Raw genomic sequence first — 27333 nt, 5'->3', positions numbered from 1 at the left:
CACTTTTCTCAGCTGGTAATAGAACTAATTATCGTATCTATCTAAAAGAATTGTTACAAAGAAGTATGGATTTGTCAGTATATAGCTATGTAGATAAAACACTATGTCTGTGTGCATAAAGTGTTTAGAATAGTGTATGACTGAGAATAAGTGCTATATGTTTTTGCTTATATTACTCTAAAATATATTATATTATGTTTCCCTACCATAAGCAGAATTTTAGTTACATTTATGCATAGATTATTCCAATATATAAATATAATTCATATTTTCATTAGTCAAAACAGAGAACTTGCTAAATTTTCTTAATGCTAATAATTTTGTATATTATTTTGATTTTTTGTCATATTATCTGAGAAAGTAATGCTTATTTCTTTCTAGTTCTTATGCATTTGATTTCTTTTTCTTGTCTAATTCCTTTGCCTAGGACTTCCAGCACATCCCTGAACAGAAGTTATAGCAGCAAGAATTCTTTCTCAACCTTAACTTTGAGACAATTTCTTATGTTGCCACTCAGTAAAATGTTGGCTATTCGCCTGCCTCACAAGTGCAAGGTCCCAAGTTCGCTCCCCAGTACTAAAAAAAAAAAAATCTTGCCTATTGATTCAGGTAACCATAATATATTCAGCTAAAAAGTTTCTTCTATTCTGAGTTTGTGACAAATTTTTACCATAAAAAATTATAATTTTATCAAATGTTTATATTTTAATGTTGAACTAATCTTATATTCCTGCAATAATGGAAATTTGGTTGCAATTTGTATCTTCGGTTTTTTATTCAACTTTCTGATTTTTCAGGACATTTATATCAGTAACCATGAGTTAAATTGACCTAAACTTTTCTTTATTTGCACTGGCTGTCAAGGTTTTTTAATTGAGATTATTTGGGCTTTTATCAGCACTCTGAAATACTGTGTTTGGAATTATTTATTTCTTGAAAGTTTTGTAAGGTTGATATAATATATAGAACTCTCTTGTATTTGATATCCTCTTTGAAAAAAGATATTTTGCAATAGTACATCAGTGCACAAATGCCTAGGCGTTTTTATTTTCCTAAGAATTTGTCCAGTCCACGTGGGTCTTTAAATTATTAGACTAATTTTTTCATGGTATTATTTTACTACTTTTTGTCCTTGGCTGCCTTGCTGCCTAGTTGTGCCTTTCATTCCTCATTAATGGTTTATCTGTTGTTTTATCGTTGATGAATCTTGCAGAGATGTGCCAATTTTATTAGGATTTTTCAAAGAAGCAAATTGTACTATGTTGCTCCTTTTTGTTGAATCTATTTTCCATTTTTAAAATTTCTATCTTTACTATGCATTTCCTAACTTCTTTCTATGGGATTTTTGTGTTATATTCTACTTCATAAGTTGGGACACTTTGCTCATTCCTTTTCAGTCTGTCTTCCTTAAAATATAAACATTTATGGCCACAATTTTATTTTTAATCACAAACATAGCTGTATCCCACACGATCTGATTCATAATATGCTTAGTATGATTTTACTTCATATTTATCATAAAGGTTTTTTAAAATTTCTGTTATACTTTCTTCATTGTTTTTCATTTTAATATAATTTCATTGTTGCCTAAAAATGTGGGTTATAAGATATAGACTCATTGAAGGGGATAGACCCTAGTACTTGATCAATTTTTGTAAATGTTTTATGCATTCTTATAAAGAATGTGTATTCTCTAAAAACTGGTGAGTGCTCTATATATATTGCTGAAATTAATGTTGTTAAATGTGTTTTCCAGACCGTCTCTGAAATTATTTATTTTTTTTATCTACATGGCGTAGCAATCAGTGGGAGTAAGATATTAAAATCTGCAACTTAGATTGAGAATCTATCAATTTGTTCTTTATAGTTGGGTCAATTTTTGCTTTATATATTTTGAAGCTATGTTATAAGATACATTCAAATTTAAAAGTGTTATGTATTTATGCTAGATTAAGCCTTCATCAGTGTATAGTGAACTTTTTTTTACTCTGAACATGTTTGTAGTTTTAAAAACTATAATACTGGGATATAATTATACCTGTAATTATATACTATGCCAGCTTTCTTTTACCATTTGCCTGGTTATGATTTTCTTCTTGTCCTTTAATTTCAACCTTTTTGTATACTTAGATTTTGATATGTGTCTTGTAGTGACATAAATCTGAACTTTGCTTTGCTTTGTTATGCTTCTTAATCTATTTTGGGCTTTTTATCCTTTAACCGAAGGATAGGGCCTTTTTTATTAATTGGGATTTCTCTTACAGTTGACTTTGTTCCTACCATTTCATTTTATTTTTATTAGTACATATTTGTGATACACAATGATTGCATTCATTAGTTCATACACGTACATGACACATCTTTCTCTTTTTTTTAATACCAGGGATTGAACTCGGGTCCTTGCACTTGTGGGGCAGTCGGCGGAACCACTGAGCTAAATCCCAGGCCACATGACACATCTTAATTCCTTTCAAGTTTCTTTCCTCTCCCCTCTCTCTTTTGAAACTTCTTTCTTTTTCCTGATGAATTCTCTTTCTATTCCATTTTTTTTTCTTATATAAGTTTTGGAAGTTATTAACTCTAATTTAGTGCCTTTAACAGTTGTTAAATGTGTTAAATTAAGTTTAACAATTATTAAATTAAGTGAAAAGATAATTCTCTTAGCATAAAGAGAAAGAGAATGTGGCACATTGAGGTGGGACAATATCAGCAAGAGTCTGGGGCCACACACAGCTGTGGGCTGTCCTTTTAGCAGGGAAAGAAGGAAACAGGACTGTCGGCCACATGAATTGTTATCTTTACTCTTCTCTCAAACAACAAGGGTTTTAGAGTGCTTTAAATCCTACCACTCCCATTCTAGCATACTTTTATAATTATTCAGGATTGAGGTCCTACACTGATTTTTTCACTCCACAAATTAAGCATAATTAATATTGATTTACAAAGTCAATGCTCATTTAGATTTACCCACCTATTCTTCTCTTTTAGACTTTCCCTCTGAAATAATTTCCTTCTTCTTCAATTAAGAACATTCAGAAGTTCCCTTAATGAAGGGAATTTTGCTGTTCTCATCCTTAATACAAATTTCACTTGATATAGAATCCTATGTTGCTGGTCATGTTCTCCCCAAAATGTGAGGGCCTCATTCCCCTTGTTTCAGAGTCCAACTGTTGGTACCGAGAAATTATTATCAGCCTAGTTTTGGTGCCTTTGATGTTATTTGTCTTTTCTCCTTGGGTGGGTTTGAGATCTATCCTTGGTCAGTACCTTTCCACTACAGTGAAACTGGATGTGGACTTAGTGAATTTAACTGGTGATCTGTCTTTCAGTTCATTAATTTTCCTTTGTCCACTAAGTTTTAACTTCACTGATTAAGATTTTTCATTCCTAGGAGGTGTTTTTTTGGTCTGCTCTTCAAATCTCCATGTTCAATTTTAATAATCTCCCAGGATTTTTTAAACATATTTTTAATTTCCTTCTTCAAGTGTATTAACCATCTTTGCTTTGGGTTCTCTATCTGCCAATTCCAATATCTGTGGTTCTGATTGTATAGCTGGTTCTTTCTGCTGACTCTTGGTATCACCATTGTGTATCCTCCTGTGTGAATGGATTTTTCATTTTGAGCTCATGTTCCCAGGATCTTGACATGAGGGAGTTCTCTAGGCCTGTGGGTAAAGCTTTATGCTGGAGAGCATTTATGTGAATTTCTTCCAGATGTCAAGGGCCACCACTCTGGAATTACTTGAAGCTCCATTTTCAATATACAAGTTTTTGAACCATTCATGAAATATGCAGACATCAATCCTCCATGAGGTAGGGTTTTTGCATAAGAGTTCCTAGGAGAGATGTATTCACTGACTTTCCCACTAAGGCACACATTTGAATTATTTATTTTTTAAATCCTGTATATTTAGGTGAGATGAACTAGGAGGGAGTTCTTCTGAATGTCTTTTCTCCTCTCCGAACCTCTATAGACTTCATTTTTCAGATTTGCTAAGATACCAACAAGATTCCTATACATTAACAAAGAAAATGGCATCCTTTCCAGTCCACTATAATAGATGCTGGACTTAAGTTGCAAGAATTTCCAGCAATCATAAAATTTTTACCATTGCAAACACACTTCCTTACATCTAAGCATTAAGCCATGAAGGGGGTCTACTAAAATTAGAATTGCCTAGGAGGAGCAACATATAGCCATTGTCCCCCAAGGAAAATACAGAAGAGGTCTTGAGCCTCACCCATTATTACCTAAAAAGGGCAAGTCATACTGGGTGGTAAGTAAAGAGAGAAGCAGATTTCAGCATTGGGGATGAGGGTTAACTGATTGGGGATAGCATGACTTTTCCTATAGAACCTAAGAAAGCATTACGATGGAAAGCAAAAGAAGATAAATAGGGCACTAAATATAAACCATGGTGTCTTTACTAACTGGCAAAACTAAAGCCAGTTCTGCCACAGGGAGACACACAAATGAAACAAATAAATAAAATTTGCATGTGACATATTAGGACTATAGAAATCAGCTAATCTTATTCCCCTTGGGTTGAAGAAAAGGAAATCACACAGAGAAAATATTCATCCAGTATTACATGGTGGGTGTTTGAACCTGGGTCTGCAGGTTCCTAATTCTTTTCTCTAAATAAATCCTAATGTTTTTGCCTCCCAACATGGTGTGTTCATACAGGACATTAGCCATAGACGATGTTGTCAGTGTTGTATGGAGAGGGTATTCAGTAGTCACATAGGATTAGGAGACATTGAGGTGATCTGAGTTGGATATGTTTTAGAGGATCCACCCCTTTTAGTAGACAACAGTTATTTGTGATGCTCCAAATGGGGAGTGGAATATAGGACTTCCCAACCTTATTTAACTATGGGATCTCTTTTTGAAATCAACATCTCAAGGAATTAAAGTCCAACAGAAAACGTTTTGGGAGATGCTAGACTATGTTGTACTTTGTCTAATTCTCTAACTCTCCCAAAATGTTTTTTAAATTCATATCAACAAACATTTATGACACAAAAGCCATCGTTGCTAAAGCAATGGAAGACAATGAGATGAATAAGGTCCCTAACCCCTCGGTTCATAGATTGTCCTAACAATATTCAGACACATGCATAAATAATTTTAGTTCTACCAGAACATGATCAAGTGCCTTTCTAAAATTATGACTTGATCTGAAGGTTAAAAGTTTTGAAAGTTCACAAATGGGCAGAATCTTTATATCAGACCTACCAAACCCCTAAGGTTAACTTTCCAAAACCATCCTTTTTATGTTCCCCATTTAGCACCTTGTCCCCCAAAAAAGAAAAAAACCTGCAAAGATGCAGTCTCCCGTATCCCATCAATGGCCAAACGGAAAGCTGTTTGCTTGGAGTAAAAACAGTGTTCATGCTTGACTATCCTTTCACTCTCACACCCAACATCAAATCCTTCAGCAAATTTTGTTGCCTGTTCCCTCAGAATGCATTCAGAACACAACTGTAAGTGACGGTTCTCGCCTAGACTACTGGAGAGAGTTCAAATTAGTCCTCTTCCCCTCACCTGCTCACCCTGATGTCTTTGCTCAACACTGCAGGAGCAGTAATTCCTTTAAAAGCCAAGGCGATCATGTGAACCTCTGGTTCAAAACAACTCCCCCAAATGCAAGTAACATCCTTCAGCATGACCTGTAAGGCCCTCAGTATTTGGTCCCATTAACTCTTTGATCTCATCAAACTCCTTTCCCTCTAAACCCCTTGTTCCAGCCACACCAGCCTCTCCAGCACAACCTTGCTGCTGCGCTGTTGCATTTGCTCTTCCCTGTGCCTGGACCATCCCTCAGCCAGGTACTGCATATACTCTCTCCCCAACGCTCCTTCACGCTTCCTTCAATGTATTGAAAATGCTTAAATGTCATCCTCTTAGTAAAAGAACATCTATTTCATACTATAATCCCCACTCCCTGGCATTCCCCTCCTCTACATAATCTAATTTATTCATTTGCTCTTTGCCTCTCTCTCCCCATTATAGCACAAGCCCTTTGAGAGCAAAGTTCATCTGATTTGTTTCCTGCTGCTTCTCCTATACATAAAATAGTGCCCAGCACATAGCTCACTAATGACTTGCTGAACAAAAACTGAACAGAACTAGTTGAAGGTATGGAAGGTGGCACTGGGACAAGTCATGGGGGAAGAAGCTGAATGAATGAACACAGCTCCAGAGCAGCTTGCATCCCGGGGCAGCGCTGCCAGTGGCTCATGTCTCACCCTGGTCAAGGCACAGCCTCCCTGGATTGGGCCTTGACTGATCATAAATTTTGGGCTGGAATTCCTGAGAGATTCTTCAGGTGCTGGGGAGAGAAGGGAGCATGTGGCACCATCTCTGCTTCCACCAGAGTAGCTTTGCTCTTCTCTTGTAGACATTTAGCATTCTGCACAAGATTTCATTTGAAAATTGTTGTATTGCCAACAATGGAAAGTTTGGAAATCATTGCTCTTAATTGTCCTGTCCCTTGTCAGACATCAGGAGATCATAGGAACAACGCAGGCAAGGAGGCTGAGAGTTAACCAGCCTCCCAGGTAGTGGAATGCAACTCTTTAGATCAGACCTGAAACCCTAAAGAAGAACCAAAGAACCTTATCCAGAGTCCTGAATCCCAGCTCTTCCAGGGGTAGATGTGGGAAGCTGCCAAACCACAAGCCCCCCCTAGAGTTTAGTAGGTAGGCAACGAAGCAGACAGCCAGACTTGGAGAATTCAGCAGGTGTCAAAATCCAGTTTGCTGAAAAAAAAAAAAAAGTCCAGTTTGCTCAACTTCCTGGATAAATTAAGATCCCAGGACTCCAGCCTCACACTAATTAAATCATAAGAGAAAATGACAGAGCGAAGAAAGGAGACGGCTGGAGTAGTTGAAAGCTGCCGAAAGCCTGTGCTGATGATAGCTGATTTCACATTAGCATGAATGCCTTCAGTGCACGGTGGAAATGTGCTGAAGCAAAGGCTTTTGTCAGGGCAAACACATCTGTGAATAAGTGAACAATATTCATGGTGGTGGGAGAGTCAGCAATTTATCACTAACTCGGACTCCACTTTCCACTTTTAGAAGGAGTGAGTAACTTTTTGAGTGAGGTGATTAACAGTGCGTATGCCCACGTGTGTGGTTGTTGCAGAGGGAAGTGTTGAGTCCAATGGCTCTTCTATGCGTCAGTCTCATAGAGTCTGAATTCTATCATGCAAGATCCAGGTCAGGTGCAGTGAGGCTGATCACTGTCTACACTTCAGCTTCCACCCAAGGAAGCAGCCTCCAGAGCCACCTCGGCACTTCCAGGCAGCCACTTGGCCCAGTGCTGTGATGCTGGGGACTGAAGGCTGCATAGACCCTGCTCAGGCCCCAACGGTCTTGTGGTTTGAGGGTGTCCTGCCAGGCATGCCCTAGCAGTAGTCCACCTGTGGCCACCAGCCCCTCTGTTGTGCCCCAGACCTTGCGGGGGGGACCCCTTAGCAATGTAATGAGGCTAGCCAGCAGGCCAGGAGAGCTGTGAGGAGCCAGGCTGTGACAAGGAACTCCATTCCAAGGGAAGACCCCAGGATGTCAAAGCTGAAGACCATAAAGATGGACCAGGGACACCAGAGCCAGGCTTCACTGGCAAGAGAGCCAGATCTGGAGAAGCACTGTGACTTGCCCGAGGACCCTGAGTGACAGGGTCTTTCTATACCCCTCAGCCTCCCCATGCCTTTCAGACACAGACTCAAGGATCCTCTCTGCAAGCAGAAGTAGCTGGAAGCAGCAGGTGGTCTGCAAACAGAAGGTGGTTTGCAAGTAGAAGGTGCTTCACCAAACACCCAAGCAGGAGAAGTTTAGAAGCATGAGAGGCATAAATTGCTGCATCTGGAATCCATGGTGGCACTGGCTGGGCAAGTCCCAGGGTTCCCAGCAGCTCATTCTTATGGGAGACTCAGACCCAGAGGATGGTCCAGGTGAGAGAGGGGAGAAAAGAGATAACCTTCAGTCACATTCTCCCACACTCTGAATATACATGTGTGCATATATGTGTGTCTGCGTGTGTATGAAGGTGAAGTATGTAAACGCACCTGTGTATGCTTGCATATGGGTATGTATGTATGTGATATGTGCCTGGAGTGTGTATATGTATACGCATGTATATGTACATGCACTTTGTGGATGTTTGTGTGTGCATGTATATCTTTGGTCATATGTCTTCCATCATGCCATTCAGAAGGCAGGGACAATATGGCCCTTGAGTAAAGGACACTGCCTTCCCCAGGACAGTGATGCTGAGTGAATGGCCATAGTCATAGTACCCACCTCAGTGAAGGTCTGGTATTGTCATTCAGGGTATGGAGCTGCTCCAAACAGAGCCTGATCTGAACACCCGGCTACTCTCCCGGATCCATAGCCTGGGCTGAACTCATACCCGGCACTAATGAGGCTCCCCTTCACCTGCAGCTCAAGGGAACAGCAGGAAAACTAGTGGAGGGTTGGCTACAGATGGAGTGGGCAGGAATGTGGTGGGATAAAAATAGAGCTGTGAGTGGCTGGCTTGGAAAGTGAAGCCCACGTGGGCAGGAGCACAGTTCTGATTAGGTAGGGCCATGCAAGATCCCCAGTCCTTCTATTTGTTGCTGTATCCCCAACCCCAGCCCAGTTCCACCTAGAACAGTCTTCCTGCTGCCTGCCCCTTCTATGAAAAACACATTATGGGATTCCCAACCCAGAAGCTTTGCACCCTGCTAATATCAGGTGACAATAAAGAATGTGTCACCAACACACTGTGTGGCCTTTGATAAGTCACACTCTTTCCTGGGACATAAAATGAGGAGCTGGGGTACCTGCCATCTCTGCTCCCCCCTGCTCCAAACCAGGAAGAGTATATTGAGGGCCCCACACACTGGGCCCACCCATCTCATCTTGGCACTGTGTGTTTTCTGATGATTTCCTGAGAGCAATCCCAGCTCAGCAGGCAGGAACCTGTCTTCCAGACCTCCTCTGAGGTCATTTTTTCCTCAGTTCACCAGACTGCAGTCATATCTTTCACAGATGCCAGTGACAAACTGATGGAAAAGAGAAAAATAGAATCTCGTACCCTGCCCTTCTGAGCAGTCGGAGGATTGACCAGCCTCATCCCCAGAGCTGTCAGAGGCTTGGGCTCCAGGATGCTGGTCTTCAGCCACCAGCTTCCCTTGTTTGGAGTTCCTCTCAGGCCTTCTTGGGCTCTTCCATCTGGTGGCTATGTGGCTGCTGCCACCCCTCCAGGTTCAGTCCAGGAGGAAACAAAAGAGCACCCTCAAAAGTCCTAGGTTTGCTCTGAGTACATCAGTAGGGGTTGGAGTCCAGCCCCAGGAGCAGAGATGGCTGGGGTGGGACAGGTGGCATGGGAAGAGGTCCACTTCATGGTCCATGGTGCTTCAGGGGAATGTGGACTCCAAGGTAAGTGAGCACATGCTGGAGGCCAAGATGAGTGCTGGGAGCACTCTAAGAGTGTTGTTGGTACAATTTCATGCCAACGCACAACACGCATTCCTCTACTTCCCTCTGCTCTGGCCCACCTCTTGGGACTTTGTCCCCTGCCCCTCAAAAGGGGTCATAGCTCCCCAACAGGCCTGGAAAGTGAGAGCTCTACTTGACTTGTTGAAGAAGGCAGACTAGACCCTTTCAGGGAGAAAAGCAGGAGGAAGCACACATAGCATCACCAAAGAACCACACACACACACACACACACACACACACAAGTATGCACACCTGCACACTCTGGCACTATGCAGTGGACGGCGCATTCTGCACCCTGAGCCAGCCACAAGAGCACCCCTACTGTTCATCCTTAACTGAGACCAGATGGGTGTTCCCTACCCAAGTGGCTGGATGTTGGAACTACCAGGGCGAGGGCTTTACAGCCCACCTTCTGCCTTCTGAATCCTCTGTCCACAACCTCTGTCCCTCCCAGCCTTCCTTTCTGTCACCAGGTAAGGCAACCTCAGGCTTCTTCAAGGGCATCTGCTACTACAGAATGAGTCTGAACAACCAGAAATATCACTTCGACATCAGATGCCGCCTCCTTCCCCAGAAATCTCAATTTGTTTTCCTGCTGAATATTACAGCTTGTAAATAACATAAAATAAATATATGTTGTTGTTTTTATACTTAATATTATGACAGCTGAAGAAAGCTTGGAATAGCAGTCTGTACCAGGTAGGCGGCTCACATTTAGAAAGGCAGGAAAGGCAGAAAATACACCGGACAAGTCAATGATGGGGTTACAGAGGGGTCACCCTCACCCAAACCATCTGCCCTTCTGCACCCGGCAGCTCCCTCCCCACTTCAGCTCTGTTCCCTAGGTAAGGGTATGCACATCCCAGAGCTCCACCCAACAAAATGCAAGAGGACAAAGCGTGTGTGCCAGGCATCCTGTCACCTCCTCCTGCCCTTGCAGGCCAACATAGGTGTACACACACATACCCAGACCTGAACACACATGTGCACACAGGCTCACTCCCACACTATCTCTGAAATTGTGTCTCTGATATCTTAATTTCTCCTGCCTGACGTGCCCTTTTCCTTTGCCAATTTGATCTTACCCCTCCATGGAGACCCCAATCCAAGCCCCCTTCCAGGCGGACTCACAGCTGCACTCTTCTCTTGGGAACTCCTGAGCACCTCACCCTTGCCACCTGCTAGCATCACACTGTGCACAGAGAGGCAGCAGGGCCTCCCTTGGACTGGGTGGGTTTGCGTCTTGGGTCTGCCAATTAACAGCTTTGCACACACAGCAATTTCCTTGGATTGCTCTGTCTCAGTTTCCTCATTTACACAATGGTGAGGATGATACTAGCGTAGCCTTGCAGGTGGGCTTTGAGGAGGAGTCCACGAAGAAATGTAACATTCTTGGAATAGTACTTGGCAGCTAAGTGCTGTTTCTGCATCTCCTGCTCTCCCAGTCAGCTTCCTCCAGGTTAGGACTCTTCTGTCTTCTCTAGAGCTCCTTGTGTGCAACACATGCTCATATATGTTTGTTGAATGAAAATCTGCTGTTTGCCTGGAAGAACATCTTAGGAAGCATGGATGTGGGGTTGCCATGGTATGGGCCCTTCTAGACCTAACCCCAGGTGACAACTTTTTCTGTACATCCTGGCTCTTTCCCCCTGATTCCTTCACTTCAGCCAGATGGCACCTGTACCTCTGCATGGAGAGATGTTCTTCATGATGTTTGCTTTGCTGTTTTCTCTTCATACACCAAAGCTGGGCCATCCCAAGCACATGGAATAGCAAACAACCTTTAAAAACCAGCAGGCTGTCAACAGGACAATATTCACAACACTCAGTTGGGCAGGCAGGAGGTAAATGATGCCATTGAAGATATTCATAGTGGAGGCCAAAGAGCAGAGAAAGCTGTTGAACAGAGCACTCAGGCAGGGGCCTGTGGGCTGGGATTTGCTGAGCCCTTGAGCAGGTACACAGAGGCAACTTGGGAAACAGGTTGCCACACTAGAGAGGAAAAGAAAGGCCAGGGACAGCTTCGAGAAGGGTGAGAGAGAAAAAGAAGGGGACATAAGTGCTAATCCTGGGACAGAGAGGTTTTTGCAGATTAAAGAATCCTCATTTTTTTCTGCAATTAGATCTTAGCAAAAACAGAGTCCAGATATCACCGAAGGAAGGAATGGAAAGATGACTAACAGAAGCAATAAACTTGCTTCCCTAAAAGAATGCTTATGAAGATTAAATTTATTTCAATATTTAAAATACCCAGGGTAGTCAGTGTTATTTATGCTTTCTCCACCTCCTCGTTATTACAGACTCCTGATGCTGACATCCACTCACCGAGCCTGTGTCGAGTCTCTACAATGAGCTAAGGATGGTGATACAGAAGAAGGCCCCACACAAATGAGAAATATGGGGACAGGTCAGTTACCAGCCACCTAAGGGAAGAGGAGGACCGGGGGCAGAGAAGCCCTAACTATGCAGAGGCTGAAACATCAGGGACATTTGGGGGATCAGCTCCCTGCCTCCCGGGTGTGCAGCCCAGGGCTGGGCTGCAGGAGGCTCAAGGGTGGCCCCACTGCAAAATTCTGTGCCACCCAGACCTGCAGAGGATTGGCAGGGCTGATTCTCCAGCTCTGCATGTTGGCTTCCAGCCCAAAGCCATCCTGAGCTGTCCCAGGCTTTGGGCGAGGCATCCTCTCATCAAGGTCGCTTTGGAAACTCTGCTTTCAAATTGTTTCCCTGGTTCAATCAACTTTCACATTCATAATACAACAGAGATCTACAGGGCCACCAAGCTGAAAGCGTCTGTGGCTTTTCATTTCCTGGCATGATTAGGGGGATAATCACTGTGCTTGGAAAAATAATAAAGCCAGAGTCAGGCACAGGATCAAAGCAAAGAGTCCAGCCACACACAGGCTGGGAGGCGCAGTGACACATGGACTCAAGTCCTCCCTGGGGCAGGAGAAGGAGAGAGGCCCTCTCACGAATCCTGCATAAGAGGGCTGCAAATCAAAGCGTGGCTGCCTGTTCAGCATAGACACTGATTGTTCCAACTGAAAAATGTCTTCTGCCCTGGCTCTCCAGCCATCAGATTGGAAAGGCAGAGAGCTGAGCACACTGGCTGGGGGTGGGGGTGGGTGGGGTGTCAGGCTCATCTCCCCAGTAGAAAGCAGAGACAGGAGGAACCGATGACCATCTAGGCAGCTCTGGCCCCTGGTCACTGAGGAGCCGGAGAACACATACAGTCCAAATGTGCTGAGGTGCAGGCTGTCTGGCCACATTCAGCTTCTTGGTAGAGACCTTGAGGTGTAAGGAAGACAGTTCAAGGATGGAGCCAAAATAAAGGGTTTACAAGCCATGGCCCTTCAGGTCAAAGGGCCCAGGTGCTGGATCTGCTTCCCAATCCACCTGTCATGGTCAAAGCTCCAGCTCTGCTTCCTCAACATGGCACAATACATGAGGCGTGAGATGCCAAACATGATGGTCATCAGAGAAGTTCAGGCCAAAGGGTTCCAGCTGGGCTGGCCAGGCAGGGCTGAGTCCAGAGGGACCAGGAAGGAAACCCCCCACCCCCGATGAGTGTAGAAACTCCAAGGAAGAGAGATGCTCCTTCAGCTCCTGAGATGCTATACTGGATCTTGGAAATGCAGGAGCTAGGAGGAGCCCCAGCACGGAGGGCAGCTCCCCACAGGAGCTCAATGAAAAACACATCACATGCTCAGTGGGATGACCCTAGGCAGAGGTGGGCTTTCACATCTGGCTCCAGCTGTGGCCATGACATTGCGTCTGAGAACCCAGTACATGCCAGCCGTACTTTCCTCCCTGATCTAGGCCTCAATCAAATGAAGGGTTGAACCTAGTGATGTCTGAGTTTCCCCTGCCCAAAATATTCTTCTTGGAAGTCAGACATGAGAGGGACTTTCAATGAATTGCTGTGCCTTTTAATTAACTAGCAATGTTTGTGCTTCGCATCACAATCTCATTTCCATGAAAGCAGGGATCTGTACTTATATTTATCTCCAACACTTGGGAAAATGTCTGGTATCCATAGTATAAAAGTGCTACAGACCAAATGTACAAGCAAATGGTCCATAATAGATCAGGATTTTAGAAATTATTCACCAGGTCAAAAATGCATTCAGACTCACATCACATGCCTAGACATCCCTTCAAAACACATTGGCAAGAAAGGAAGTGGGATCGAATCCCAAAAACTTGGTTTGGAGCTCCAGTAATATTGGCATGTTTTTTTAATAAGGGTTGCATGGGGTGAGCAGCACCAAAATCTCCCCTCCCACTTTCAGGAGAGAAATCTGGGGGTCAGGAGAAACCCACACAAATTACCGTTCATACACAGAGGGCTCAGAGTTAATATAAGAACATCTGTAATGGAAACCAGGCTAGGATCAAAGGACTATTCACATTTAGCAAAACAAGGTCAAGGTAATTATATCTCAAGGAGTGAGGACACAGTCACTGGTTTCTTCCTTCAACTAGAGGAAGAATGCCTCGTGTAGCAGAGACTCGGTATCTATCAGGAAAATTTATTTTCCAGGAGGTGAGTTGCATTTGCCTTGGGGACTGGGGAGGAATACCTGCAGCCACTCTGCAAGGAAGGCATGCTGTGAACTTGAAGCTACAGAGGCTTTCATTCTGCCACCACTCCCTATCTAAAAGAAAGCAAATGGGAGCAAAGGGAGACCCCCGGGCTTGGGTTGGAGCCTGGGGTAGCAGAGGATGCAAGACCTGAGGTGGGGTTGGACACAGAGCTGCTTTTAGGTAAATGGTGAAGGCAAGACATCCAGGGGCAGAAGGCCAAGACCTGGACAGGGAGGAATTAAAGGATGTTGAGGAATGCAATGATTTAAAATAAGGGAGCCTGGGGAAGAGAGCTTGCAGGAACAAGGGGTTTCTGAAAGAAAATCCAATCTCACTCTGCATGAAACAGGAAAGCAAATTTGCTCTGAAACCCTGCAATACTAAATCAAGAGCTCAGCTTTCCACAAGAGCCTTGGGACACCTTGCATGAGGCAGCCAGGTGCAGCAGAATTTAGACAGAGGTGGATGCTCCATAGTCATCCCATTGCTGGTCACTAGGCAGAAAGTGTTCCTGCAAGCTGTCCTCCAAGTTGAGAGGACTTGGACCCACCAGAGGCCTTGTCTGAACTTGAGCTGCCTCATTTATAAAGTGTGGATGGTAAATAATACACCTCCATCCACACCAAGTGTGAGGTGCAGTTGATGTACAGTAGCAGGAAGTACTTCACAGACTTAAAGCCATTCACAAGTAATTGGGAAGATCACAGCACATTGCAGATGCCCACCATGTGCTATGACTCAAACTCATCCTAGGACCTGACCTGTCCATTAGACTGCACTATTTAGATCACCCTCCATGTCTGCATTAGTTGGCTTTGGCCACTGTAGCAACATACTGCAGACAGGGGTAGTTTAAACAACAGACATTTCCTCAAAATTCTGGAGGCTACAAGTCCAAGATCAAGGTGTGGGCATGGTTGGTTTTAGCTGAGGCCTCCCAGATGGCCACCTTCCTCTTCCTGTGTCTCTACGTGGTCTTCTCTATGTGTGTGTCTCTGCCCCTAATCTGTTCTAAGGACACCACTCATACTGGATTAGGACCCAACATAGTGGCCTCATTTTAATTTAATTGCCCTTTTAAACACCCAATCTTCATACACAGTCACATTCTGAGCTAGTGGAAATTATTAGAGCATTAATATCTGCACTTGAGGGAACACAAGGAGCCAATATCTGCTATCAGAAAGAGCAGGAAGTCTTTCCAGCACTCAGGCTTCTGCCACAACCAGGTAAGTGGCCTCTCTGGTTCTGCTTTCAATGTCTTCACGGCTCCTCTTGTTACTAAGGTATTTTCTAACTCTGTCTCTCCCACCCAACTGTGACCATCTGAGGACAGTACCTTGACTCTTCCCTGATTTGACTGATGAGATTGTATCTTTTCTGATTTGATTGATGAGCATTATTGGGAAGGGATGAAAAGAGGAAGTAGAGCTTATTTGAAAGGAGTTGATCACAGGAGTATGACCTTAGTAACTATTCTAGTCCCAAGCCCTTTCCTCTCTGGTTCCCTCACCCTTTTTCCTGGCTGCAATGAGTTGAGCACTTCTGCTCTGCCCAAGAACAGAGCCAAGTGGTCATGAACTGAGTCCTCTGCAACTGTAAGCCAAAATAACCTCTCCTCCTTTAAGTTGTGCTCTCAGGTATTTTGTCACAGTGACAAAAAGCTGACCAACACACACAGTGCCTGAGAAACAACAGGTGCATGCTCAATAAATTTCCAGGAGATAAATGGGTTATAAAAGATCCACCATGCCTGTCTTGCCAAAAAGAGAGCGATTCTGTGGCATTTAGAGAGGGCCCATTCCAACACATAGAATATTTCAGCCAACTAAAGGCCAGGTTTGATTTCTTGCTCCTTTTTATTGCGTGATCAATAACTTCTTAAAATCCTTAAAAATAAGCTGCAGGGCCCAGCTAGGGATCATAAAAGCAGAGAAGAGAACAAGGCCTGAGGAGCCTGTGAGAAGAGCTATTAATATGGTGCTGGCATTACCAGGAGTATCAATATTAATAGCAATATTAGTGCCAAAAAGCATCAGCCTCAATATTTTACAGTTCCTTACAAACACCTTTAATGGGGGATGGCAGATGGGTGATTTCTGGGTGGAATGGAAATGGGCTGTTACAGAGGCTGAGGGATGGGAATCCAGTCCCTCCCTCCCCCACATCTTCAGCAGAGAGCAAGGTGGAGTCAGAGGAACAAGCAGTACTTTGGGTGCCACCACCCAACAGGTTCTCTGGTCCAGGAATTCTCCACCGAGGCTGAAGAGCAGACGGTGAAAACTATCATCCTATACATCATCAACATGTCATGTGAACAAGGTGTCACTGCAGGCTCAGGCTTGGAATGTGGATGTTGGCCTGTCCCACTCTAAGCAAATGCAAAAAGTGAAGGCAATATGGCCTGTTTGAAATCACATCCCATTGCAAAATCACCGGGGAGCCTGGCCTTTCAAGTGATACTTTGGCAAAATAATTTATATAGCCAAGAAACCTTTTTGCAAAATGAATACAGGTGTGTTCTCCCTTAAGCAAGTCTAATTTACAAATTCAATTTAATTCAACAAAGCTTCATTGATTACTTTTTCTGCACTCAGGGCATCGTGCCAGTGCAGGTGATAACAAAGATATTTAAGATGTGATTCTTACCCCTAGGAAACCTCATTCTGACAGAGGGAGACAGACAAGGAAACGATTACCTCTACCAATTTGGTAAGGGCTACAGTAAAGACATATTTACAATTATCTTATTTAGGTAAATTAGACAATTCATTAATAATGGAAGAGTCCAGCACAGCTATGGAAAAACATGGAACAGTAGAAAGAAAGAGACAACTGAAATAGGCCCTGAAGTTTGAATAGGAGTTTATCAGGCTGTATCCAGCATGGTGAGGAACCAACGTGCCTATATATGACATGTACATAGCTGCGGAAGAAAAGATCAGGAAGAAGTGAATGGACAGCCCAGGGTAAAGTAGACAGCCTGCTCTACCCCAAAGGACCCAGGCTCAACCCTTCCTTCTTCACCCATACAGCTGCTGGACCTGAAGTCAGCACAGGATTCTGTAACCAGCTGGTTCCCCTGCTGCACTTACAGTATGACTCAATCTACAACGTTTTGATTTATGTTCTTAGAGAAATGCATTGATTTTGTGGAAAGAGGCCCATTTGTAAGAAAAGAGTTGCCGTGTCCAGGTGTTCACATAGAATACAGCCAAAGATGCTATGCTAGAGATTGGGGCTCGACTGTCTTGGGCACACGGCAGCCAGAAGGCAGAATTCCTACAGTCACCAGGACTCAGTGTGAGCTGAAACTCTCCTGAGTTCAGAACTCCATGCCGAGGGAGGGGCAGGGCCCACTGCCCAGAGGAGAGGGCAAACACTTTTCTCTGGATCTTCCTCTCCTGTGTATCCAGCTCTTGCTAGGCTTCAGACTTCAAAGGCCACACATTCCCCACTTGTTCCATCACCCTCTCTGTCCATTATGGTTATAATCATACTAATGGCCAGATGGAGCAAAATTATCTTTATCCCCATCATCCTTAACATCACTTTCTGTTGCATGGTTTGAAAACTATACACCCTCGCATTTTATCCTGGAAAGGACCCTGTAAGGAATACAGGCTCTTACCTCCATCTTCCCCAACAGGTATCATGGCTCAGAGAGCTTGTCCAGGGCCTCACAAATAATCACCTGCAGAGGTAAACCTAAAACCAGCTCTCCTGATAACCTATACAAGATATGTCTGCTAGTAGCCTGTCTCCAGGGAGGGTCAAGTCACCTCATAAGTGAGGAAGCAGCTAGCTAACTAGATCTCAGGAAGGCCTCCAGCTTTGCCCTTCACCCATTTTTCCCTGTTCAGTCAGTCACAAGACATGAAATTGTACCATGTTGATACTGTGTACATGGGGAACAGTGATAAAGATAAATGACTTCAATCTGTAGAATTTTCAACTTCTCAAAAGTCCCTCCACATGCTTCACCACAAAGCTTATCTTGCAATAGGTCAAGGCCCAGCTGTATCCAGGAAGCTGTTCACACCCAGTGCAGTAGAAACATGTAGAAATGCTCCAAGCTGTCTCAAGGAAGAAAGTCTATAGATGGAGATGGAGCCACTCCAGACTGCAAATACAGTCACACAAAGACATCCTCAAGGACCCAAGGTCTTTTCCTATTTCTACTCTCCATTTTCAGCAAACTGGCAGCTCCCCTCTTGGTTAACTAAATGACTGCAGAGGACAGCTCTGGGTGTCTTCCTCACACAGCTGCAATTAGAAGGAAAAACGGTGTCTCTGCATTTCATGCCACTGAAGAAAATGGTTTCAGGCACTATATTAGTCAGCTTTCCCATCACTGTGACCAAATACCTGACACCTACAACTTGCAGGCAGAGAAATGTATGTGGTTTACAGTTTCAGAGGGCTCAGTCCATGATTAACTGGCTCCAAACAGAAACACCAGGCTGGAAGGGCATGGTGGAGCAAGGTTGCTTAATTCATGGTGGCTGGGAAACAGAGCACAGAGGAAGGCCCTAGAGGAAGGGACCCAGGACCAGATACAGTTCCCAAAATCATGGCTCCATGACCCACTCAGACATACTCAGAGTGAGCTTTACTAACCTCCTAGGTGGCTCTCAAGCCAATCAAGTTGACAATCCAGCTTGACTGCCACAGAAACTTCTCAGTAAACCTCTCGGTAGTTCTCATTGGCCACATGCTGTACCTAATCAGTTCTGGCTAAAGAAATGGAATGGCCGCGATTGGCTTTCTCTGATCAGCATTCCCCCACCACTACCATCCCTGGTACTTAAATAGAATCTAATCATATTAGGCAAAAGAAGGTAGAATTTCTCCTGAATTGGTAACTAAGAGTGTGTGCCCCATAGCTGCAGTTCCAGAGGCCTCTGGAAAAGCTGACCCCTCCCCACAGCACTGCAGTTAAGCTATTCTCAGAGGCTAATAGTTATGCTCCACAGCATTATCAGCCATTAACACCTATGCGCCTTTATCAGCTACTATTAATCCTATCCAGTGTCTGGTTAAGAAAATCTTATTGTAATTAATCTCAGCAACTTCTGCATTGTGTTTCTAACTGATCACAAAATAAAGCACCAAGCTCTGTATCACAAGTGCTGGGCTGAGAAAATGATAACCAGGACTGTGGCACTTTGGCACAGTAAGCAGTTGGAACAGAAGGAAAGAAAGCTCTCAGAAGCAGCTCCAGAAGCAAAGTCTTCCTCTGCCTCTCTGAGATGCTTTGTATGAAAGTCCCTGAAGAGGCCCCATGTTGATGGCTTAATCCCCAGGTTGGCACTGTTGGGATATTAGGAGGTGGTGGACCCTTTGAGAATTAGGGCTCAGAGGAACATCTAGAGATCATTGGGGGTGTGCCATTGAAGGGGATTGTGAGACCCGAGTTCACTGATGGCAAACCTTTTAAAGCTTTCAATGATAACAAACAGCCAGCTGCAGCATGAGTGCCATAGGTTCACCACCACTGCCCTAGTCTCTCAGTCTCTCTTTGCTTCCTGGCTCATAAAGCAAGCATGAGCTCCTGTCATTATGGGCCACCCTTGCCAGAGGTCCAAAGAATCAAGTCTTCCAATCTTGGACTGGCAACTGCAGAAGCATGAGCTAAAGAAACCTTTGCTCTTTATAAATCAATTGCCTCAGGCATTTTGTTGCAGTAACACAGAGCTAACTAACGTACCTTTTCCTACTCTTCCATCTTGCACTCCTCTTTCTCCTCACAATGTGAGTCCTGGAAATTATTTCCTCAAAGCAAACCATAAAATTTTAAAATGTCACTCTTCCTTCTCTCTTGAAAAAGAAGTCCTGCTTTGTAATCTAAAAGAAAGCCACAGAGAGACCAAGGAGACTCTAGACACTGGGTTCTCCCCTACCTCAGTCTATTACTATTAAATCAGACCTTTTTTGTCCAGTTGTGTTTCTATATAGCTATCCACTCTTCATTAAACCAAAAATAAAAATAGACACTTTCCCCAGGGTCTCTGGGTCAAAGTGTGACTCTGAAGACTCTCATGTCATGGACAATTTTGTTTAAAGTTGTTTGATTTAACTTTGATTGAAGAAATCTGTGTACTTTTCTCACACAGACATTAATCTGTCCATTGTCAAAAGGGCGTCAGCCATGACCTCAGTGTTACTGGGTTTTGGGTTCTGGGGTCTTCCTCCAGAGGTGGTTTCTAGGTTCTTCTCATCATGAACAAAGAATTGGACAAAATAAGCACAAAAGGAAGGAGGCGGGACTGGAACCTGAGAAGGAAAGCAAAATGCATACACATGGGCTACAGGAAGCCCAGCAACACTCAGACAGGTGGAGTCAGACCTCAGGGGTTCCCCCAGTCCTAACTGCCACTGCAAGGCAGTTCTTTTCAGTGGAGAATATTTTTACCAAATCTCATGCCTTACTTTCATCAGACCTTCCCCTCTCCTGTCTGCTCTCTGACACACTGTACTTGTGATGTGGTCTGACTCAAGATCTCCAGCAGTTCGCGCCCTCATCCTCATGGATACTGCTTCCTAATTTCCATCAGGTATGCATCAATCACCAGGATTTGAGAGCGGGACATAAGAACTCCTGGTAATTCTCAGCAGCCTCCCAAATCATAAGTTATTCTGTATTTTTCATAATACTTTCTTGTGTATTTTTAAATAATAATGAGTGACTATAATAATCAGCAATCTTCTTCAGCATAAGGTTATGATGGAAGTTTTTTGATAAAAATATATACATGTATGGTTTAATTTTATTACGAACCAACATATTATAACAGATCATATACTTTAATAAGTATGTACTTTATAGGATTCAATATACTTGAAGATCATATGCTCCAATATGTAAAATAATCTCTCCTTAATGGAGACATTTGATCATCAAAAATATTAAAAAAGGGCTGGGGATTTAGCTCAGTGGTTCCGGCGCCTGCCTCACAAGTGCAAGGTCCCCAGTTCGATCCCTGGTGCCAAAAAAAAAAAAAAAGAAAAGATGAAAAAACATATTAAAAGAAGCAAATGTTAGCAGGAAAAACAAGCCAAACATAATTGTTTTAAAATTAAAAGATAACACAAAATTTAATATTTAAAACCCATCATTCCTAAAAGAAATTTTAAAACACACAAAACATTAATTGTTCCACTCCAAAGTTTATTTCTGTGGCAAATGTTCTACACAGAAAATGTTTTTGTAATTTTACATTGACATTTATCAGACTGGTAAGAGCATGTCCAAAAGGTACTTCAAATTAGCATTGTATGAGGCCATTTCCTTCTTTCACAGAAAAACACATTTTCTCTGCCCCATCTGATTTTGGTTTGGTCTTTGAATTTGTTATTGCTTTTGCTAATTCAGGTTTTTAAATCAATTTCTGCTTTAATGTTGTAGTCTTCCCACAACATCCCCATCGTCTTTTTACATTTTTCTGCCGAAGTATTTGCAAATAACCGTAATGTAATCTATAGCAAATATTCCAGCTGTAAACATTTTGGGGGTAGAAATGAATAAAATAACATCCAGATCTCCTAGCATAGGCTCCTAAAAGCACAGCACGGATTCTCTGCCGAAATGGCCAATTTAGTGACGTATTTCACCACCACAACGTATTATTTCTTGGAACACCACACGGAGAATTAGTATAAAGTACTTCGTGTGTATAAGCTTACGAATATTTATTTTATCTGCAACAAGGACTTACCGTTAGCAGCAGATAAGGCAATACAAACATACACTCTTGTCACATGGCAAGGGTGACAAGTTCTATGTCAAAGCTCAGATCTTGACAATTGTGCTCCCACCTCTCCTGCCAGGTCCCTGGGCACTTTGACCTTAGTCTTCTCATCCTGGGGTCAGCATTTTCTGTTCTAGTTTTTCTACTTGATGTTAGAAGCTTCTTTCAAAGCAGTGCCATTTCTGTGTTGATTATTAAGATTTAATTCTCCCAAGGCCTTGATAATACTTTTTACCATTTTCCCAGTTGCCCAACTGATTGTTTTCGAGGTTTGTATGAATGCACATATTTTCTGAGAAATTCTAGAAAAGAACTCCCACCTAGAGTACCGTGGGCCATCACACATAGAAAGTCTCACCAGACACAGGCTGGAGGTTGTCCAGGTCAGACCCTGGAGGAGGATGAATTGAGACCCTGACCCCTGCCTCAGGTTAGAGGACCACACACAGGGCACCCCACTTCCCAGTCAGCCAGCGCCTCTGCTCCCTCCTGCTGTGGCCCTGCCCCTGTCTCCTCAGTTCATCCCCAAGATCATCCAGATCCACTGCCCTTCTCCCCTGTTTCCTTGGCTCCCATTTACCCTCTTGCTTCTCTCTACAGTCCCAGCCTCCATGAAAACACTTCTGCTTCTAAACTGCTCCAGTTTTCTGAGCAAAATTAGTACCAGCCATGAGCTTGGCCTAATCACCACTATGACAATTTAATTAAAGCAATTCAGACTAAGGTATGAATCACACATAAGTTTCCACTTACTATCAGTACAATGTTGCAAATATCACTTCATCATATCAAGCCTCAATTTTTTTGGTCTATAAAATGGAGATAACAATTTCCCGCTCATAATATTTTTGGAGAAGATGAAATGATACAGGTAAAGCTTAGAGCTCTTAAGTGCTTGGAAATTGTGAGTTTCTTTTCTTCCTTCTCCATAGAGTCTAGTATTTGAATTTTAAAGAAAGAGCTTTTCAGTGCAAATGGAATTGTATCAGCTACTGGAATCGCAGGCACAGTCCCCTCGAGCAGAATCAGAAACGTGAAGATGCATCATGAATGCCTCTGTTCTCGTTTTCCCCAAAAAGTTCACATCCACAAACCTGTGTTCATTCCACTAACTCCTCATCTTGCATGCTTGCAAAGTAGGACTTGCACTGAGAGGGTTAGACCATTATCACTGGGCCCCGGTCCCTAGCCTGAAATAAATGCTCAATAAATGTTTGCCAAATCAAATGTCCTTCTCCCTGAATGAATCAGAGGCAGAAGCAGGGAGCTATCCCCCCAGCCCAGGGAGGGGAGGATCCATCACCCACAAGCTTCATGAGTCACGTCTTCCCAGGCTGGCAGCAGGCACCCCTCCCTTTGCCTCTGACCTCTCCTGCTTCTTCAGCATGTTTATGGACATAATTACAGCGTGCTATTGATTTCCTGACAGCCGCCTTGATGTAACTATTTTACAGAATCAAGCTAATTTCATACATTGAGGTTTTTATGGTCTCTGGCAGACTCAGCCCAAGAAGTCTTTCCGCCTCCTCCCTGGGTGCTGCTGCCTCTTCTCAGAACACTACTTCTTCTGGACCCTCCTTCCCTGAAACTAGCTGACCCCCACTGCCAGGCAAAGCCCCCAGCAGCCCCGACTGATGGCATGGAAGCCAAACACAGAGATCTAGGAGGCCCTATGAAATCAGGACAATGCATCCAGGCTAAGATAGGTCTCAGCGATCCCTCTCCCTTTTAAACGTGAGTCTTCCCTCAGCTCCCTCTTCCCCTTGGGATGTATTCCTGGGCTCCCTGAAACATTCCTTTCTTACATGCCTCTACTGTTGTACAGAAAACTCCAAGGCACATAATCTTGCTAATCAGTGCCACAAGCCTATGATTATGCTGTTATGCCCACTTAAAGAGGTGGAAAATGAGACCAGAACAATAAAGCAGCTTTGGAATAGAAAATATTAACAAGTCGTCTATGGACAGTCTTCACCAAAAGACTTCCCCAAAGGCCTCGTCCTGATTGAAGAGGAGATGCAGAGCCCGCATTTAAACAACTAGGCTTCTCCTGCTAAGCCCTGTCCTGTGTGCAGCTTCCTTCCTGTGTCCTTTCTGGGCCCCACACATGTAGCCCTCCTTCCCACGGCCCACTGGGGCCATGTTACCTCTGCTCCCCTTCCCTTTGCCTGTCTAGCTCAGGCTTGTCCTCCAAGGACCCGCCAGCAAGCCTTCCCTTGTGAGTCCAGTCTTTAATGACTGCCGTATTCTGAGCAGAGTGGACATATTGTCAATACTCTTTGAGAATAAATACACACAAGCTGTTATTTAGTAAGGGGAGTTTCATTTCCCTTGTCCCTTAAAAAAGTAGTCCTGGGTTGGTTGAATCCCTACCATCCATTGTCCATTGATTGAAAATTTCTCATTTCTCCCATGGCACCCATTCTCTGTTAGGGGAACAACAAGACACCAGGGACCCAAGACCAAGTCCAGGCCACGCAATGCATCCACGTGAGTAACCAAGGTGGTCCAATCAGAGTGAACATCTACATTGTTGCTAAGAATGCTGGGAAAGAGACTTTGCTGCTCCCTCTATATGAAAGAGAAAGATAAGAGTGCCTGCTCACAGTAAAGACAACATAAGGAAATAAGAGTCAAGAAAGAGAAAAATAAAAGTGGGCCTAGGTCAAACATTTTGAGCTGCAAGAGCAAGCCTTGCCTGAAGCTAACAAAGCCCTTTCACCAGATTTTTTTTAGTTACATGAACCAATTCGTTTTTTTGTTCAAATCAGTGTTAGTCAGAATTTCTGCCCCTAAGGGGATTCTAGTGCATATACTTAAATGATATTGTTTGTTCTAATGCATACAAATGCAGTGACAGGGTGACCCTCTGTTGAGACTTTGGATTTTTATAAGAGAATACCAAAATACAATTAGCTCCATTGATTTTTTTATATGACTTATTGGATTTTTGTTTTATGTTATAACAAAATAATACATGTCCATTAAAAACACTTTAGAAATTCCACAATGGAAGATTACTACTAACAAACAAGATATATTTACTTTTATTTAATTAAGTATGGCATTTTATAAAATTGGGATGGATCACGGTTTATGTATGTGTATGTGTGTATAAATTTGAATCTTATTTTAGTTGCTTGTTGTCAGCAGGCCAGCACAGTGGAAGGAAGAAAGGAAAAGAGGAAAGAAAAAAGGGAGGGAGGAAGGGAGGAAGGGAAGGAGGAAAGAGGAAGCAGCTAGATTGCCTGGGTTTAAATCCCAAATCCTCATTAATAGCTATGTGACCTTGAACAACTTATAGGAATCTCAATGTGTCTCAATGATCTCGTATGTTAAAAGGTCATCCTGATAGTATTTGATTTATAGAAACTTAGTGAGGATTGAGTAATATTAAATTCAGTATTTAATGTGAAACCTGACATATAGTAAGAGTTGTGTCAAACAAGTTGAATTTGAGATTTTGTGGCTGTTCAAGAGAGCCAGCCAGCAGGCATTCTTGGCTGTGGGGAACTGCCTGGGCACTGTGGGATGCCTACCACCTTCCCTGACTTCTCAGCTCTAGACACCAGTAGCAATGCGTCCCACCCACTCCACTGTACCTCGCTCCCACCTCCGTCTTTACAAACATAGCTGTCTCAGACCTAGCTAAAGTGTCCCCTGGAGGACAAAACCACCCCACTTGAGAACCATAGCTTTAAGATATATTGATATATAGCTATTCCATTGTATATAATCCATTCTTTCTTATTGTGTAGTTAAAATATGCAAAATATCATTAGAGGACAATAGTACTATAATATCTTTAGATGTTCCAACTTTAATGAGAATTCCTTTTGTGTTTAACCATCATGTATGCTACTGAACTAATAGTTTGTGATAATCTTATTATATTAACTTTTATAAAATTTTTACCAAGAAATTTTTTAAATTGTTTTTTTTAACAAATGCCTTTAGGGTACCAACTGAAATTTTCTCTGCCTCACTTATCTGTGGAGTATATTAATAGAATTCCTAAAATTATATTAGTCTTGCATTCTTAAGATAATGCCCACTTGCACATGGTATAGTATTCTTTTCTTAATGGCAATGGATGGATTTGAGGTAGTTAATTTAAGGGTTATTATTTTTATTTCAGAAAATAAAATAACAATTATTTACTTTTATTTATTATTAGGGATACACTGGTTTCATAATATAGTTTGGAAAGTTTATTGTTTTGGGGTTTTCTGGTACTGGGAATTGAAGTTTTATGTTCTTATATGATTGGAAATGATTAATTTCCCTCAATAAATGGTATATTTCTTGGAATTTGATCAACTAAACTGCAGCACTTTGTCCAAGAACACTTTTAGCAGGTAATTCTTACAACAATTTTTTCTTACAATATTTACAAAGAATATGAGTTCTCTATTTTTAAGCCTATTTTATTAATATCTTGCAAGAGAATCATGTATTATATCCAAAACATTAAAAACAGTGTAGAATATTATAATTAATGTGCAACGTGTTATATTTTCAATATCTGTAGTTACATTGGCTTTGTAATATTTAATTTTATATAATTTTTTTCTCCTTTTTTTCTAGTAAGCTTTCTAGGTCTCCCTTCCGCTATCCTAAGTCAAGAATAGTTCCTCTGGGAATTTCTTTTCATTTTATGTTTGGCTTATTTTTATTGCTTATTAGAATATTTTGATTAAATAATTTATTTTATTTCTATTTAGTAATAGAAACAGTTTTAGCCTATGAATGTACCCTTTTGCACAACTTTGACTTAACCCTTAAGCTTTTTACATAAACAGTTCCCATTTTTGTTATTTTATAAGTAACATATTTCTTTCCTGACCCACCAATTACTAAGCTGAGTAATTTTTAGTTTCTAAAATCTCAGGTCTACCTTATTATAAACTTGTATTATTAGTATAAATTTTGTTATTTTCATCTATTTATCATTTATGGTAGTTAGTGAATGTCTTCTATATACTGATTTTCTATACTGAGTTTTTCCTTTTAGCTCTATTCTAAGAATGGTTCAAAGAGAGATTTATAATCTGTTCATAGATTTAAAGCTTACACATTTTTATTCAATAATATTTATTGGTTCCATTTCAGTGTACCTTATGCCTTCATTAATTTTTTTGTTTGCTTTGCCTATGTTCTGAGGAGATATATTGTTAATGTTCCACAAATATTCTTTGTTATTTTTGCATTTGCTTGAAATATTCTGATAATTATTTGGCTTCATCTACTATTTGGTTATGAGTACAGTGGACACTCAAGTTACAACTGGCCTGACACCCGAACAACTTGAGTTAATTAGATGAATGGAGTTTCATCTACCTCTTGTTATCTTCAGTGTATACCCAGGTAAATATCTAGATCTAAGTGTATTGACTTATAACCAACTTAGTTACAACCAGCCCTCAGAAACCGATTGAGTTCATAAGTCAAGGGTCCACTGTACTCCATATTTATTCTGGATTGCGTGATTCGTCAATATTAC

This window comes from Heterocephalus glaber, unplaced genomic scaffold (genome assembly GCF_053883595.1).
Source record: "Heterocephalus glaber isolate CG9 unplaced genomic scaffold, H.glaber_assembly_v1.0 deba00001460, whole genome shotgun sequence".
Taxonomy (NCBI): Eukaryota; Metazoa; Chordata; class Mammalia; order Rodentia; family Bathyergidae; genus Heterocephalus; species Heterocephalus glaber.
The sequence above is the reverse complement of the archived record's forward strand: the minus strand, read 5'-3'. Positions refer to the sequence as shown.